This window comes from Notolepis coatsorum, assembly GCF_963971535.1.
Source record: "Notolepis coatsorum genome assembly, chromosome: 5".
NCBI lineage: Eukaryota > Metazoa > Chordata > Actinopteri > Aulopiformes > Paralepididae > Notolepis > Notolepis coatsorum.
Window position 1 is genome coordinate 193,488,040 of NC_140169.1, and position 17,451 is coordinate 193,505,490.

Below are 17,451 nucleotides of genomic sequence, written 5' to 3' on the forward strand. Positions count from 1 at the left end.
AGCAAGGACTGCAGTTGGAAAAGCATGTAGCGGCACGAACTCCCAATACGAAAACCGGTGGAGGATTTTTAGAACGATTATCATCTTCCAGACACTCCAGTACGAAGACAATATCGCCGTATTTTCTCGAAAATAGTGAGAGAGAAAATAAAGATATGATGTCAACGTATCCTTGTTTCCCAAAGCTGCTCCCAATCCTTTCTTCCAGCATGGTGTCAAGTGTGGGGATCTACCGAGGCACTTCTTCCTTGTGGTGAAAGCGAGAAGGAGGCGAGTGGGTGGCCCCACCCCTGCTTATATGGGTAAGCTGATAGGGGTGTGGTCAGACGAATATTTGGGATTAAAGGTACATTTGTGGTCTTTATTCAGTGCGCGTGCACATATGCGAGATAGTGCAGAGAGCGATGCCGAGCGAGAGCGAATACGAAACAGAACTGAAATACTGGCTGGTGATTTGATTAAACAGCTTTGTGATAGAATAAAAAAATGCACAGTGCATTTCCATAGCTGTGGATGAGTCCACTGACACCACTGAGAAGCCTGAAGAACCGTTCATGTTCTGAAGAACTGTTCATGTTCTGAAATGTTATTGCTAAAGATTGAGAAGATTGGATCAGTTGTACTTTTTTTTTTAATACTTGAAACCCTTTTTTTGTGGAATATTTGATGCGGCCCAGCCTCACCCAGACTCTACCTCCAGCGGCCCCCAGGTAAATTGAGTTTGAGACCCCTGGTTTAGACTGATGGGGCAGGGGGGGGGGGGGGTCCAGCCTCCTCATGTTACTTCTCCGGCGAGGCATCTGAAGAGACCCAAGTTGATCGCCGGCCCGGAAAACATGTGGAATACATATTTACAGTACCCAACGCTGAATCAATAAACGCGATCGATATTTGGAATGGCGATCAGGAATTGGAATAATCTTTTTGGATAACATCTGATCTGAGGTAAGCAATTTATTTTACCAGTCTTGGGGTAATCGGATATGTTTTGACCTATATATCAGCGTGTGCCCCATGTGTGTGTGTGTGTGTGTGTGTGCTCGCTGATCAGGAAATGAGCGAATATATTTTTCAGATCGCTTCTATAGCGTGCATAAGTACCAGTGATGGGCAAGCTACTTGGAAAATGTAGTAAGCTACACTACAAGTTACTCTCGATTAAATATAGCTCAACTACAATGGAAGCTATCCCCAGAGAAATGTAGCAAGCTACACTACAAGAACATGGCAAAAATAACTAACTACATCGGCACTACTTTTTTTTTTTTTTTACTTCGTGATCAAGTTTCCACCAAACAAATAGGCAGGCAAAAAAAAGTTCAGTTTGATTGTTTATTATAAAACTGAAACAAGCCCTCGGTCTGGCTTTTTGTTCTCAAGTTAGTGCTGGTCGTGTGGGAAGTTGAGAGCAGCTTCGTTTTTGGCTGACACAATAAACACCTAATCTAGCGTTTATTTGAAAACGATTCATAAATAGGCCGGAAAATGACAAAAAAAATTGTGTATGCCACTGCCAGAATATTCCAGTAAAGGGCGTTTATCACGGAATCTATATATTTTCCTGAAAAACGAGGGCTTTTCAAAATGCTATAAAACGGAAATGAACCGATTAAAAAACAATCCGTCTCGACAATGTTGACTGCAAACAAGTCATTGATAAACGACGGGCAGATTAGACACATAGCCATAATTTAAGACAGAGATTATTCACAACGCTATCATTGAAGTGGGTGGTGGCATTCAACCATGCTTTTTACCATGTCAACAAGTGGCACTGATAGTGTTAATATTAGGTATGAAACCCATATAACAACTCTACAACAGAGCATTGAAGGTATATGACAGGAAACAGTACTCATACCACCACTGTAAAATCCTGGATAAGCATCAAATTTTTAATTTTGAAAACCTCAGACTTTATAAAAGTTCCTGCTTTGTATATAAATGCCTGCACAGATTAGCCCCTCCCCCTCTCAAGGAGTTTATCCACGAGAAAAGGAACACTGGATTAGCCACTAGATCAAACACCAGAGGGGATTGTGAGGTCCATTTTAGAAAGACCGCCTTCAGCAAAAATTGTCTATCGATAAAGGGAAGTGGAACATGGAACAGCCTTCCGGTCCCCTTAAGGGAATGTCCCACCCTGTCCACCTTTAAGGGCCAACTCAGGAAATGGCTGTTAGACAGCCAAATAAGCACTCATTAGGGATGTTAGTGATGTTGTACTGACTGAATGTCATGTTAGTGTGGTCATGTCAGTGATGTCAGTTTTTATGAATGAACGTTGTATGGTCCGTTTTGTGTTTGTTTTATGTTAGGACTACGGGTGGAAATTAGCCCTGTGCTATTCCCGGCATATTTACGTCCTTATCATGCTGTGATGTTATGCATACACATGTAAATGATGTTCATTAATTTGCATTGTCCTTAATAAACAAATCTTAGGTACAACATGTCTCTTTTTATTTTTTAAATTTAAAAATTTTTTACTTTCTCTTTTTCCCATCTTTCCCCCATCCCAATGTTAGGGGCCTTTCTCACTCACCCATTCGGTTCCATTCCATTCCGTTCTAGTCCGTTCCGAGATCTGATGCGAACTCCCCCCCCCCTCTCCCCCCTCTAGTTTGTGTACACACCAGGCCACGTGAGCGGATCGGCGCGGGCGAGAAATCCGCTCTTCGCTCTTTAAAGCTTGGTCCGCTCCGCTAATCGCTCATGTTGACCCCGCCCCCAAGTCGCTCTCCGCTCGCTCACCGCTCACCTTCCCAGGTGGCCAGCATACTCGGCCCAATTCCGGCTACCGGTCGGCACACTCGGCATATGTCCGGCACGGCACGCCAACGATGAGCCAGATCTGGCGCGGTAATGGTTGCCGGGGCAGAGCCGACTCGGGCTCGCCAAAGATAAACCGGCTCTGGCCCGGCTCTGGTTGCCGGGGCAGAGCCGACTCGGGCTCGCCAAAGATAAACCGGCTCTGGCCCGGCAATGGTTGCCGGGGCGGAGCCGACTCGGGCTCGCCAAAGATAAACCGGCTCTGGCACGGCAATGGTTGCCGGGGCAGAGCCGACTCGGGCTCGCCAAAGATTAACCGGCTCTGGCCCGGCTCGGCTTGCCGTGCCAGAGCCGACTCGGGCTCGCCAAAGATAAACCGGCTCTGGCACGGCAATGGTTGCCGGGGCAGAGCCGACTCGGGCTCGCCAAAGATAAACCGGCTCTGGCCCGGCTCGGCTTGCCGTGCCAGAGCCGACTCGGGCTCGCCAAAGATAAACCGGCTCTGGCACGGCAATGGTTGCCGGGGCAGAGCCGACTCGGGCTCGCCAAAGATAAACCGGCTCTGGCTCGGCAATGGTTGCCGGGGCAGAGCCGAAGTTTCAGTCAAGCGACGCCGCCCCCACACACAACAGCGGTGTGATTGGCAGAATCGACTGTCAATCAAAATTGTTCCGTTGAGACCACCGCAACAAGTGAATACAGCTGTACTGTACCCACTCTGCAGTCTGTCAATAAAGCTTTCAATCAATCAGACAAATGCATAGAAAAGCCCTTATTCTCCACTTGCACAATCTCATAGTAGCCATTTCCGGCTGACTTCCGGTTGCCAATGGCACTTCCTGTCCCATCCACATCCATTGGTTTTAGCTACTTTTCTCCCCTTATTTAAACAACTTTGTCGTCACAGAGAGGCAATGAAACGTTTGTATTATTATAGTATAGAATGTATTTAATAAGCAAACGTTTGTCAGCAGGGTTTTTGGGCTGTATTTCATGTAAAAACGTTTACTGTTAGTTTCCTTGCTCAGCCAGCATTAGCTAACAGAAGCTAGTGGTTAAACAGGCCGGATTAGCTTTGAGCTAACTATCTTTCCCGACCCATGTATTCATTCCATTCTAAACATAACGTTAGTTTACAAAACATGACCCGTCTATATAACGTTGAGGAACAAATTATATAGACGGGTAATGTTTTGAACAACTAACTTTACGTTTAGAATGGAATGCATCGGCAAAGATCCGTTAGCTCAAAGCTATTCCGGCCAGTTTATCAACTTCCTGTCATTTAGAAATATGATTTTATAGTGAAAATCATTACCAAAACGTCCGGAAAAACCTCACGGGAGCATTATAGACGGTCATACAAATGTACAAATGCTATAAGGTGGCAAGAAATGCACTATAAACAATACTTTATGCATCGGCAAAGATCCTTAGCTCAAAGCTATTAAGGCTAATGCTGGCTAACAAGAGGCTAGCGCAAGAAACGACGCCGCAAAGTATTGTTTATAGTGCATTTCTTGCCACCTTATAGCATTTGTACATTTGTATGACCGTCTATAATGCTCCCGTTAGGTTTTTCCGGACGTTTTGGTAATGATTTTCACTATAAATCATATTTCTAAATGACAGGAAGTTGATAAACTGGCCGGAATAGCTTTGAGCTAACGGATCTTTGCCGATGCATTCCATTCTAAACGTAACGTTAGTTGTTCAAAACATTACCCGTCTATATAATTTGTTCCTCAACGTTATATAGACGGGTCATGTTTTGTAAACTAACGTTATGTTTAGAATGGAATGAATACATGGGTCGGGAAAGATAGTTAGCTCAAAGCTAATCCGGCCTGTTTAACCACTAGCTTCTGTTAGCTAATGCTGGCTGAGCAAGGAAACTAACAGTAAACGTTTTTACATGAAATACAGCCCAAAAACCCTGCTGACAAACGTTTGCTTATTAAATACATTCTATACTATAATAATACAAACGTTTCATTGCCTCTCTGTGACGACAAAGTTGTTTAAATAAGGGGAGAAAAGTAGCTAAAACCAATGGATGTGGATGGGACAGGAAGTGCCATTGGCAACCGGTAGTCAGCCGGAAATGGCTACTATGAGATTGTGCAAGTGGAGAATTATAACCAAATAACAAAAAATTATATTATTGTTTATGAAAATGTTTTAGCCCTATGCTTGCCTATTATTTTAATGGCAACAAATAAATAATAATAATAAAATTAATAAATAAAATGTTAGAGGAGTGGAGGGGGGGGGGCAGAGCGAGGTGGGTGTTAGAGGAGTGGAGGGGGGGCAGAGCCTCATAACATTAGCTGCACTCATAGGAGCCTGAATGTTGATGTAGCCTCATAAAGCTAATATTATAGCTGCACTCATAGGATGTTGATGTAGCCTCATAAAGCTAACATGCTGCACTCATAGGAGCGTGTTGATGTAGCCTCATAAAGCTAACAAGAGTATATGTAATACTGTGGTTATGGCCTCTATAGTTAGCAGCTCCCCAAGCTAACACAACATGGACCGCAGCTCCCCAAGCTAACACAACACAGACTGCAGCTCCCCAATCTAACACAACACAGACCGCAGCTCCCCAAGCTAACACAACACGGACTGCAGCTCCCCAAGCTAACACAACACGGACTGTAGCTCCCCAAGCTAACACAACACAGACTGCAGCTCCCCAAGCTAACACAACACAGACCGCAGCTCCCCAAGCTAACACAAGCTAACACAACACAGACCGCAGCTCCCCAAGCTAACACAACATGGACCGCAGCTCCCCAAGCTAACGCTAACACAACACAGACTGCAGCTCCCCAAGCTAACACAACATGGACCGCAGCTCCCCAAGCTAACACAAGCTAACACAACATGGACTGCAGCTCCCCAAGCTAACACAAGCTAACACAACACAGACTGCAGCTCCCCAAGCTAACACAAGCTAACACAACACAGACTGCAGCTCCCCAAGCTAACACAAGCTAACACAACACAGACTGCAGCTCCCCAAGCTAACACAAGCTAACACAACACAGACTGCAGCTCCCCAAGCTAACACAAGCTAACACAACATGGACCGCAGCTCCCCAAGCTAACAGAAGCTAACACAACACAGACTGCAGCTCCCCAAGCTAACACAAGCTAACACAACACAGACTGCAGCTCCCCAAGCTAACACAAGCTAACACAACATGGACTGCAGCTCCCCAAGCTAACACAAGCTAACACAACACAGACTGCAGCTCCCCAAGCTAACACAAGCTAACACAACACAGACTGCAGCTCCCCAAGCTAACACAAGCTAACACAACACAGACTGCAGCTCCCCAAGCTAACACAAGCTAACACAACATGGACTGCAGCTCCCCAAGCTAACACAAGCTAACACAACACAGACTGCAGCTCCCCAGGCTAACACAAGCTAACACAACACAGACTGCAGCTCCCCAAGCTAACACAAGCTAACACAACACAGACTGCAGCTCCCCAAGCTAACACAAGCTAACACAACATGGACTGCAGCTCCCCAAGCTAACACAAGCTAACACAACACAGACTGCAGCTCCCCAAGCTAACACAAGCTAACACAACACAGACTGCAGCTCCCCAAGCTAACACAAGCTAACACAACACAGACTGCAGCTCCCCAAGCTAACACAAGCTAACACAACACAGACTGCAGCTCCCCAAGCTAACACAAGCTAACACAACACAGACTGCAGCTCCCCAAGCTAACACAAGCTAACACAACATGAACCGCAGCTCCCCAAGCTAACACAAGCTAACACAACACAGGTCATTTGGACAGTCTTTCGATGCCATTATGAATGACTAGCAATCTGTCGGAGTCGATGAGAGCTTTCATTTATGTCATTTAGTCATTTATTCAAAATGCCATTCCAGAATCCGTTCCTATGAGACAGTTTTAGTTCAATTCTGCACTAATGCCAACTGTTTAACATGAGTATGCAACAAGCTCATACTGGCTGCATATCTGTTCTACTGTCTATCTAGAAGCTCATACTGGCTGCATATCTCTTCTACTGTCTTATCTAGAAGCTCATACTGGCTGCATATCTCTTCTACTGTCTTATCTAGAAGCTCATACTGGCTGCATATCTCTTCTACTGTCTTATCTAGAAGCTCATCTGGCTGCATATCTCTTCTACTGTCTTATCTAGAAGCTCATACTGGCTGCATATCTGTTCTACTGTATCTAGAAGCTCATACTGGCTGCATATCTGTTCTACTGTCTCTAGAAGATCATACTGGCTGCATATCTGTTCTACTGTATCTAGAAGCTCATACTGGCTGCATATCTGTTCTACTGTCACTAGAAGATCATACTGGCTGCATATCTGTTCTACTGTCTTATCTAGAAGCTCATACTGGCTGCATATCTCTTCTACTGTCTTATCTAGAAGCTCATACGGACTTCATATCTCTTCTACTGTCTTATCTAGAAGCTCATACTGGCTGCATATCTGTTCTACTGTATCTAGAAGCTCATACTGGCTGCATATCTGTTCTACTGTCTTATCTAGAAGCTCATCTGGCTGCATATCTCTTCTACTGTCTTATCTAGAAGCTCATACTGGCTGCATATCTGTTCTACTGTATCTAGAAGCTCATACTGGCTGCATATCTGTTCTACTGTCTCTAGAAGATCATACTGGCTGCATATCTGTTCTACTGTATCTAGAAGCTCATACTGGCTGCATATCTGTTCTACTGTCTCTAGAAGATCATACTGGCTGCATATCTGTTCTACTGTCTTATCTAGAAGCTCATACTGGCTGCATATCTCTTCTACTGTCTTATCTAGAAGCTCATACTGGCTGCATATCTCTTCTACTGTCTTATCTAGAAGCTCATACTGGCTGCATATCTGTTCTACTGTATCTAGAAGCTCATACTGGCTGCATATCTCTTCTACTGTCTTATCTAGAAGCTCATACTGGCTGCATATCTCTTCTACTGTCTGTCTAGAAGCTCATACTGGCTGCATATCCTTTCTACTGTATCTAGAAGCTCATTGGTTTGTAAATTGACTAGATTTTCTAGAGATTTTTAGTTTTTAATTGTATGTTTTGTAATCTGTATCTGTCGTTACCAGTTAGTCGTGTTACTTTGCTCGTATTCACTGTTCTGGTGGTTCTAGTTGTACGCCTGGATCTGGTGTTCTTTGACCGTGTCCTATATGCCCTGTAAATAATATGTACAGATACCGAGATGTCACAAATATGTTACCTGTTACCCGTTTATTGCACAATGTTTTTTTTTTTATTGGATTCTATTATATGTTGTACCACGTATTGCACATCGTTGCGGGCAAGACCACCCGCATTTCATTGTATACTTGTATGCCGTGACAATTAAAACTCTTGACTTGACTTGACTTGACTTGACCCTGCTACACTTCATCTCAAAACAAACTGGTCAGACTACATGCTTGACCTTACTCCTAGAACCCACCTCGCCCCTGCCCACGTGACAACGGCTTAGAGTAGACGACAGAGTGCAGCAACTTGCAATGGGCCTGTCTACAAGATACACTATACACGATCAAGGTACCCATATATGTGTACATATCAAAATACTTCCCAAAGGTCAGTGAATACCACGACCACAACACCATAGAGGGAGCTCCACAAATCATGTTAAACCCAGATTCGGCTCAAACAGGAACACGTTTTGCAATTATGCCACATCAATGTGGAACGCCCTACCCAAAGCTGTAAAGGAATGTGAATCACTACCCACTTTCAAAACCACTCTCAAAGAACACCTACGGGAGACTGCAATTCGAAACTGGCCCCTGTAAATGTCCTAACCCAACCCAATGTACAGTCAATTACCAAACATGGTTTTGTCAATATGTACAGTTGCTTGTGCAGTTGTACAGTGTCCAGTGTCCACCCCTACCCAACCTACCCAACCCCCCCCACCCCACCCACCCCCCCACCTATAATGTATACGTTTTCATAAATGTATAGCCGTATATCCTGATGAATTGAAAATGGGGGACCCTGATGCAAGACGAAAGTCTTTCTCTGGTCTGCATCCCCTTAACAATTGTGTGTATTGAGCTGTACTGTATTGTACCCATTCTGCAATCTGTTAATAAAGTTTTCAATCAATCAATCAATCAATCAATCAATCAATCAATCAATCAATCAATCAATCAATCAATCAATCAAAACCAACATTTTCACTGTAAAGTATATAAAAACGAAGTTATTGAACTTTAAACTTGAAACAAATACTATACTGCCTATAATTGCTCATATGTGTACATTTTCCATTAATCATATTATAGATATTTTTTATTTTCTATATGTGATCCACTCCCCCCTCACCCCCTCCCCCTGCTATGCTGAAAAAAAAGTGAAAATTTCATGTTATTGCATCAGCCAGATGCTGCGTTCACGTTACGTGGGAAGAAGCGGAAACCAGAGGACATCTCGTTGCTACAACTAAGCTTCACGCGTTGACTCAATGAAACGCCCACATCCATACTTCCGCAATTCGTGACGCGAAGTGGGAGATCGGGGTCTATGAAAAAATCCCATATGTCCTAGACTATATAGGAATTATAACTATAGAGGCTGACGTGAATGGTTTTTCCCAGTAGGAAGCTGGTTCTTCAACTTGAATTCCCATGTAACGTGAACGCGGCATGTGCTCAATGGCCGGAAGACGCTGCTACTTCCGTTTGAGATCCACACGTGTAAGTTGTTCGTTCGCTTGATTACAAGATTGTACATATCAGGTAAGTTAATAACAATTGTCTATATTTTATTATAGTTGACTTCAAACAGTAATTAATGTTACCAGAATAGTTTAGAAACTCGTTGACTCGTTTTATAAAAATGATATGTTTATTAGCAACGCCGAGCCAACAGTATACGTCGTCTTTGTAATTTAGATATATTATGGCCTTAAAGGCCCGCACTTATGTTGTATTTTTGTTCAATAATGTGACTTTCATGAAGAGGGGAACATTTTGTATCGTAATTGAGCCAGTTTTTGCGTTTTTATCAAACATTTGTGCACATGGCTAGCGCTCCCTCTGTTGTTGTGGTTGTGTTAGATATGCTAAGCTAACGTTACATATCGAACCGATATGCTTATTTGATCTAATCTTACATGGTACCACGTGTGCCACTACCCGAACGTAAGATTAGATAAGATATAAGCTCCTATCGGTTCGATGATATAATTAACGTTAGCTCAACATGTACTTGTCTAGGTTAACGTAGCTATCGTTAGCTGCCAGCACTATAGTCAAAGGCCATTTGCGGTGAGCACGTGGATATTTTAATATGGTTCATAATGCGTGCAGGGCAGCAGGGGCTCTGAGACTGAATTGCAGGTTAAACCCTATATTAAATTATGGGTATAGTTTACAACAGTAGCTAGGGTTAAGATGATCACGCGCACGTTATATGGATTAAAATATCCACGTGTGCTCGGCTCCCTCTGTTGTTGTGGTTGTGTTAGATATGCTAAGCTAACGTTACATATCGAACCGATATGCTTATTTGATCTAATCTTACATGGTACCACGTGTGCCACTACCCGAACGTAAGATTAGATAAGATATAAGCTCCTATCGGTTCGATGATATAATTAACGTTAGCTCAACATGTACTTGTCTAGGTTAACGTAGCTATCGTTAGCTGCCAGCACTATAGTCAAAGGCCATTTGCGGTGAGCACGTGGATATTTTAATATGGTTCATAATGCGTGTCGTGCAGCCACTTTTTCCTCCGTGATGGTATAAAACTTGTGATTTGGGTTTCTGTTTTTGTCATTAGTACAACGCGTAACACAGCTCATTGGCATTGTGAAGGACTGAAGAAAATTCCGCCTGATTGTCTTTAATTTGCCATCTGTTTCTCCACTAAATGATGATGCAGGATACATATTATCTGCTGTACATGTAATCTACTGTTTAAATTTGTGTGTTTACAGTGTCTGCCCAGGCCAGGAGTGACAACATCCTCCCAACTGTAAAAAGTACGTGGTACTAATTGTCATGATGACTGAGCGCTACTCTGACTACAATAAGGCATCAAATATGCGAAGAAGGTCACGGAATATAGTTGATCAACTTTTCCAATTGCACTCTGCAAATAGGCACACCTCTGAGGCGCCTGAACCTCCAGGTTATCAACTTCCTGATTTAGCAGAGGGACAGGGAGGACTTGATTTTGAACAAGAATTGATGGATGCTGAATGCACAGCGGTTGGTGAAAACGAGGCCTATCCTGAGACAGTGGGGGACTGTGAAAATGGGAGTGAGAGTGATGATGAAATGCAACAGCCTTCTCTAACTACTAGCTTGATGCACTGGGCCGTTGAGTATAGTATTACTTTGGTTGCACTGACTGCCTTGTTGTCAGTCTTGAGGCATTACCACCCATCCCTACCCAAGGATGCCAAGACACTCCTCCATACCAGCAGAAATTACATTATCACACAAGTTGCAGGTGGTACATACTTTTATTTTGGAATTGTAAATGCTCTGTCATGTTTTTTGAAAAACATTTGGTTGAAAATTCCAGATCAGCACACAATCAAACTACAACTAAATTTTGATGGGCTCCCTATTTTTAAGAGTTCAAGTCTCCAGTTCTGGCCAATTTTGGGCTTAGTGCAGGGATTTGGTGTAAACAAACCTTGCTTGATTGCCTTGTTTGGTGGAAAATCGAAACCACAACCTCTGGTAGAATACTTGAGAGATCTAGTGACGGAGATAAAATCTGTAGCGGCTGGCTTTCCTTTTAAAGGAAAAACACTGTTCATAAAAATAACATCAGTAATGTGTGACGCTCCTGCACGGGCATACATAAAAGCCATAAAATCACACACTGGCTATGCAGGCTGTGACAAGTGCACAATACATGGGGTTCGTGTAGACAGTAGGATGACTTTTCCAGACAGCAAAAGCCCAGCTAGAACAGATGAGAGTTTCAGACTTCAGATGGATGAGGAACATCACAGAAATGTCTCCCCACTTACTGAGACTTACATTGGAATGGTGTCTATGTTTCCTCATGATTACATGCATCTTGTCTGCCTTGGAGTCACAAAAAAGATCCTAGAGCTGTGGGCAGGCAGCAAGGGCCGTCTTAAGTGCCGCTTGCCATCCAGGAAAGTAAATCAGTTGTCTGAAACACTTTTGTCTTTCAAGTGTCACATGCCCAAAGAATTTGCTAGAAAGCCCAGATCTCTTGAAGAGAGACATAGATGGAAGGCAACTGAATATCGACAATTTCTATTGTATACTGGGCCAGTTGCTCTACTTGATGTTCTGGACACAACAGTTTACAACAACTTCATGTTGTTGCATGTCGCCATAACCATATTGGCATGTCCAAAGTGGTGTGTGGTCTACAATGATTTTGCAAAAACCTTGCTGCTGTCTTTTGTTGAACACTTTGGACAGCTTTATGGCAGAGAAAATCTGGTCTACAATGTGCACGGCCTTACACATCTCAGCGATGATGTAAAAGAACATGGCCATTGTTTGGACAACATGAAGTATCTCTCTGTTCTTCATTTACCTATATCTAAGTTCATTGATCGTATAGTTTTCTATATCACCCTTCTCCTGCATTGGTTAGGTAGTTCTCAGATGTTCGGTTCAAGTAAGGAGAGACTGCTGACAAAGTGGTCAAAATAACTGCGATGTTTATTAATACCACAGCTTAGGAATCAACAAGTACATCGTCTCTTTGGTTCAATCTAATTGTCTCTTTCATGTGGCTGTTGTCCATGCTCGGATCAGCTAGGGTTGATCAGAGTTTTCTTCTCGGTGCTGGCGTTGTTGTCTCTTGGTTGTCCATGGCAACAACGAGTCCTCTCTTAGTGGTTCGCTGGTCTGGTTGTCAAAGCAACCTGGTCTCTGTGAGTATCGGTGCTCAGCAGAGAGCGCTCGTTTTTCGTCTCTCCTTTGGTGGTAGGCTTCTCCTGCTGCGAAGCGATTCGTCTGTCATCGGGTCTCAGTCCCTCTGTGTCACGGCTTGGCTCTCCCTCTGTCGGTGGAGGTTTTCAGCGCTCCAGCTGCTAGGCGATCTCTGTCATTGTCTGTGTCCATGGCTCTGTGTCTCCATGCTCTCAGGATCCTTCTCGCTGTGTCTCAGGCTCGGCTCTCCAGGGATCCTTCTCCGTCTCCTCTGAGTGTCTTGCTCGGCTCTCGAGTTCTGTGTGGCTCTGCCTCCCAGGGCCTGTCCCCTGTGTCTGTCTGTCTCTCCAGGTCCCTTCTGGTGTGAGTGTTCTGAGTGTCTCTCTCCGTCGCCATCACAGCCCTTTTTATCAGAGCGAGAGAGAGAGAGAGAGAGAGAGAGAGAGAGAGAGAGAGAGAGAGAGAGAGAGAGAGAGAGAGAGAGAGAGAGAGAGAGAGAGAGGGGAGAGAGAGAGAGAGAGAGAGAGAGGGGGAGAGAGAGAGAGAGAGAGAGAGAGGGGAGAGAGAGAGCGTCCCTGCCTGCCTTCCTTATTTGGCCACCCCTTGTAGCCGGCTTGTCTCAACATGTTACACTTATTCTGCTGACACAACCGTTTCACCATAGAATCTTGCCGGGCCGTTTAATCATTACTTGATGAGAGGATTCCGTTTCACTGAGTAATACATCCTTATGCTTGTGACAAAATGTTTACATAGTGTAGATAAGAAACAGACTACTTTCAGACAGTGCCCAGACAACAAACCCTATATATCCGTCTTTTAATAGAACACCTTATTTCCTGATTAAATAATGTGACCAATATTTGTATAGTTTTACCTTCTAGTATTTAAGAGTTTTTATTCTTTATTGTGACTAAGTTATTCTAGTAGTTCTAAGAGTTATGCCTACATGTAACCTATGAAATTGCTAAACCTATTAGTATATCATTGATTTGCACTGTTTTCCAACTAGTGGCAGTTCTCTGTGATGTGAAAGGAAGATTCCCACCATGGGTGTCACCTTTCTGACCCTGTCCGTTAGTCAGCAGCAGCTGCCGTTGCATGGCCTGGGTCACACGGCTGGTCAGCTATTATCTACAAGACCTCTGTCCTGGCTTCCTTCAAGATAGCCTGGAGGGGTCAGTAATTGTCTTAAGGTCAGCCATCTGTTTCTGGGGAGTCAACCTGCCTCTACCCTCTGTAGGCCTGGTGCTAACGGACACCATTTTCTCCTGGAGCCCCGGTCGCTCCTTTACAGTTTTACCAACAGCATTTTCGTCCAGTATCATTTTGTACAGTTGCTTTATTCATGTTTTCATTTAGAAATATACGACAATCATCTCTGGGTTTCCCTTCGAGAACTACCTTGGCCAAATAAAGAAAATGATCCGCAGCCCTCAGTTCCCAGTTGCACAAGTTGTGAGGCGAATGTCAGAGTTGGAAAATGCAGCTTGTAATCGAGATGCACCAAATGAAACCAAACTCATAAAGCCACACAGTGATGGTCCACTGCCATCAGACATCACATGTCCAGTCATGCAGTACAAAGAAGCAAGTCTTCCAGACTTCTGTGTCAAGGTATTGACAGGCGATAACTGCATATGTTATAACGGAAGAGTAGGCTTAGTCCGCAATATCATTGTGGTTGATGGGGCTCTATATTTGGTGTATAATGAGTTTAGTCATTCTTCCAACTTCTTCGACTACCCGATAAACTCTTCTGAACTGGGAGTATTCCTTCTCACAGACTTGTCCCAGGAACTAAAATGCATTAAGATGGATGCGACTGTGACAAAATATGTACTCCTTCCACTCAGGGACACATTTGTAGGCATTCCATTACTCCATTTGTCATAACCAGGGGTGTACATACACCAAAAGCCAGTGGACACCCCCACTAAACCAGTTTCTCATAAAAAATATGCTGTATAAAGTTGTCTATAAACACTTAATATTTCATTATGGTATGTGTTGTGAAGGGCCAGATTAAAACTGAGAATCTACCTTTATTGTTTGATATACTTTGTATATTATTTATATATACACGGAATATCCCTTTACCTGCGTTCAAACCAGAGTAATATTCGCTCTCCTTAATGGACAGCGCCCCTAGGCGCCACCTCGCAAGCCCCCAACGCCAGGTTCAAAGACAAGTTCAGGCATGTCAGAACATGCCCGGAGACAGCGTATTGATACCAGACAAAGACTGCGGTTTGGGACTAGGTAATCACTTAAGTATATATACAGCGCAAGGTGCGCACAGCAGCAGTTCGTCTAAGCAAGCAGTGTGACAAGTTCGTCTAAAGTCTGTCTGTGGTCGGTAACAGTGAAGTGAGCAACCGTGCGTCTAACAGAGCGTTGAGAGCCATGTGCGAATAGAATAGTAAAGTGTCAGAGTTTAATGCAGTAACGTCAAGTTCGACCTAATCTAATGTGAAGTAAATAGTCGTTCATTTATTGTATATCGTGCGGCCACAGTTCGTTCATGTGTAGCATTACCCAGCGGTTCGTCGTGTTTTAGCTAGTGTACCTTATCCAGGCTGTGTGGCCTAAATACGTGCCCACACCCGAGGAGGCCTAGACGGAGAACCGTTGGACATTGATTGATTGATTGATTGAAAAGTTTATTAACAGATTGCAGAATGGGTACAGTACAGTACAGCTCAATACATACAATTGTTAAGGGGATGCAGACCAGAGAAAGACTTTCGTCTTGTTTACATCAGGGTCCCCCATTTTCAATTCATCATAACATATATGACATACATGACATACAGATATTGATTTGGAACATTTTTTGTCTGGCCAGTAATTAAAGTACATAACTAACAGTGGTTTAATCTGTCACAATCTTTAATACAGTCAGGGTTTTGTAACCCCTCAGTTACAGTATGTATTAAGCTTGCCAAGTTGGGCAGTATACATTTTTGTTCATACCTTTCTGACATCACACCCCTGTATATTCATCAAAGGCATAACATGCGCAACATATAAACTAACTAGTGCCCAATGAATGTATCTGGGAGATTTTTTTTAAATTAATTCCGTTGTCAAGGGCAGTGGCTAGTTCTAGCGGAAGCCGAACTAGAATGGAGAAGTAAGACAACTCATTCCCTCCACTAGTCTGAGGGTCCACCTTGGGCAAGTGTTAGTACCCCCTTTAGCCTCCCTACCTAGGCCTACAGGGTGCCGCACTGCCTTGTGTGTGTGCGTAGGGATACGCAAAGGCTAAGGGAGAAAACCCTGAAAGAAAACCACACTGCCTTGTGTGTAATAGGCAAAGGCTAGGTCCAAGGGATTGAAAAAATATCAGTATCATCATGTGATCCACGTGAATCCACGTACATTTCCGTGCCAATTCATATTTAAAGTATACAGACATGAATGGTATCAATCTCCTCAACTCTGGTCAAGAAAGCAAATACGCATATTACCCAAAATGTTGAACTATTCCTTTAGAAGATTAAGAAACCATATAATAATAAAGCAAAACTTACTCAGGACAACATCTTTAATTGCAAGTGGCTCGAAGTGCTTGCCATTTGCCCCACGCCAGTTAATTTTCTTGGTTTGTCACTAGTTTCGCCAAAGTCTGTCTGTGGTCGGTAACAGTGAAGTGAGCAACCGTGCGTCTAACAGAGCGTTGAGAGCCATGTGCGAATAGAATAGTAAAGTGTCAGAGTTTAATGCAGTAACGTCAAGTTCGACCTAATCTAATGTGAAGTAAATAGTCGTTCATTTATTGTATATCGTGCGGCCACAGTTCGTTCATGTGTAGCATTACCCCGCGGTTCGTCGTGTTTTAGCTAGTGTACCTTATCCAGGCTGTGTGGCCTAAATACGTGCCCACACCCGAGGAGGCCTAGACGGAGAACCGTTGGACATTGATTGATTGATTGATTGAAAAGTTTATTAACAGATTGCAGAATGGGTACAGTACAGTACAGCTCAATACATACAATTGTTAAGGGGATGCAGACCAGAGAAAGACTTTCGTCTTGTTTACATCAGGGTCCCCCATTTTCAATTCATCATAACATATATGACATACATGACATACAGATAGACAGTACTGCTACATCTATACATTTATGACATATCAGATTTGCAAATACAGTACTGTTTGTGATACAAAAGTGTCCAGAAAAGGAGTGTATATACATTTGGCGTATAAACTGTACATTGGAGGAGGTTGGTTGGGTGGGGTGGGGTTGGGTAGGTTGGGTGAGGGCTGTACATTGGAGGTGGGGGGGGGGGGGTTGGGTAGGGGACACACACACATTTTACACTGTACATTGGAATATTGACAAAGCCTTACTTGGTCAATTACTGTACAACTAGGTTAGGACATTTGTAGGGGCCAGTTTCGAATTGCAGTCTCACGTAGGTGTTTTTTGAGAGTGTTTTTGAAGGTGGGTAGTGATTCACATTCCTTTACAGCTTTAGGCAGGGCGTTCCACATTGATGTGGCATAATTGCGAAACGTGTTTAGTCCCTTGTTTGAGCCGAATCTGGGTTTTACATGATTTGTGGAGCTCCCTCTGGTGTTGTGATCGTGGTATTCACTGACCTTTGGGAAGTATTTTGACATGTACATGGGTACCTTGGTCGCGTAGTGTATCTTGTAGACCAGGCCCATTGCAAGTTGTTGTACTCTGTCGTCTACTCTAAGCCATCCTAGGTTGTCAAAGTGGGCAGGGGTGAGGTGG